Source organism: Otolemur garnettii, unplaced genomic scaffold (assembly GCF_000181295.1).
Source record: "Otolemur garnettii isolate 467f Iridium unplaced genomic scaffold, OtoGar3 scaffold00043, whole genome shotgun sequence".
Taxonomy (NCBI): Eukaryota; Metazoa; Chordata; class Mammalia; order Primates; family Galagidae; genus Otolemur; species Otolemur garnettii.
This window is the reverse complement of record NW_003852438.1, coordinates 6768186-6769953: the sequence shown is the minus strand read 5'-3', so window position 1 is coordinate 6769953 and position 1768 is coordinate 6768186.

Genomic DNA, 1768 nt, shown 5'->3' with positions numbered 1-1768 from the left:
ATGCTCCCCAGCTACATAGGAGCAGGGCCCCAGATGGCAGTGAGTGCCCCTCTGCTGACTTCTCATTCAAGCCGAGCCTGGCTCAGTCCCAAGCACTGCTGTCTGAGTCCACACCTCTGTCCCCAGAGAGAGCCGGGTGAGGGCCCCTAAAATTGGGTCTTAACAAGGCCCTTGACACTTCCCTGCAGTCTTGGGCATGACACACCAAAGAGGCCGTGCATTATATTCACACTTTGGGTGGAGGGGAAGGATCTCCAGATTCCCTGTCCTTTCCAGTTTGTGATATGTGGACTGTCTGTGGCACAGGAGACGGGTGGGATTGTCCCTCTCCTACCACACCCCCTTGGCCCGTAGTAGCTCTCCTCCTCTGGGTGTGCCTACCCTCTGGCTCACCCAACTTGGGCCCTAGCAGAAGCCCAGAGCATGCTGACGCTGTGAAGACCTTTCCATACGTGGGTTAATGGTCAGCATCTGTGAGGAGCAGGGCATGTGAGATGTTGGCAATAGTCTGGTTTTATGGATTTGTCCAGACATGCCCACTACAACATCCCCAGGGTAAAATTCTGTCATTATCATCTCTCTTTTTCTTACCCAAGAAGCACTATGTCTGAGTAACAGTGACCAGCATGGCGTTAAACCTACAGAGAGAAGCTCAGGCACCCTCCTGGCCTTCCAGTGTGTGGACAGCGAGCTGGCTTTGTGACAGACACACTGATGGGTTTCTGAGGACAGGCCCTGACTGATGGAGTGGCTGTCTTGGGGCCTGCCCTGAAGAGGGGATCCAATAGCAGATTGTGTGCTATTGTATAAATGCACCCCAAATGCTGACTTGGGGGGGGCTGGTGGGGAAGGTGGGCTCCATACAGACCCTCACGGACCCCCAAGGAACCTTCTTTGAGGGGCTTGCTGACATTTGCTTCTTTGAGTCTCCTCTGTGTGGGGGAGACGCAGTGCTAAAGCACGCATACCTGAATCCGCAGGGCGCTGGGACAGAGCTGGCACAGGACGCAGTCAGAGTGAGCGAGGGGACACCCGGGAGATTTCATGCTCCTGGAGACTTCTCTGATTCTCTGACACACTTTTCTCAAAATCTTCCCAAGTGCCCCATGTGGAACACCAGGAGGGGTGAAGTTCTCCGTTGGCTCCAGGTAGCAACACGTGGATGCTGCTTTGCTCAGCCTTTGGAGGTGCCGAAATGATATTTCAAAGAGACAGCTATTTACCCATCTGCCCTGTTTCTAGGCCTCTTTGAAAAAACAGAGAGCTCACAGTTGGGGGATGAAGACACGGGGAAGTTGGGCCTCCCTCCTGGATGGCCACCCCTGCAGGTGGGGCTCAGTTCCTGCTTGCGGGCAATACCCTCGTCCCCCGCCCCCGAGCTGAAGGGTGCCTGCTTGCCCTTCTCCCTCCTTCTGCCTTCCTTGTCTCCCCTGCTGCTGTCATTCCTTCCCGTGTCCCTTAGTGAGAAAATAACGAACGCCTGGGCCGCATCTACACAGTCTAGGTCCGAGACTGCCCGGTCTGCTTCTGTGCTCTCTTGTATCTGCTTCCGCCACTCTCAGGGCACTAGCTATTGTGTCCTTTGGAAGCACAAAGTGACATCGGAACTGGAGGGAAATGGATGGCTCTGTGGCCCAGTGATTCCATTTTATAGATGAGAAAACCAAGACTCAGAAAGGCTGGGGGCTGGTCCTAGGCTCTGGACTCAGCTGGCCGCAGGGCTGCAACTGGAAAACAGGTCTCTGGGGCCTGTTGGAGGAAAGGGAGG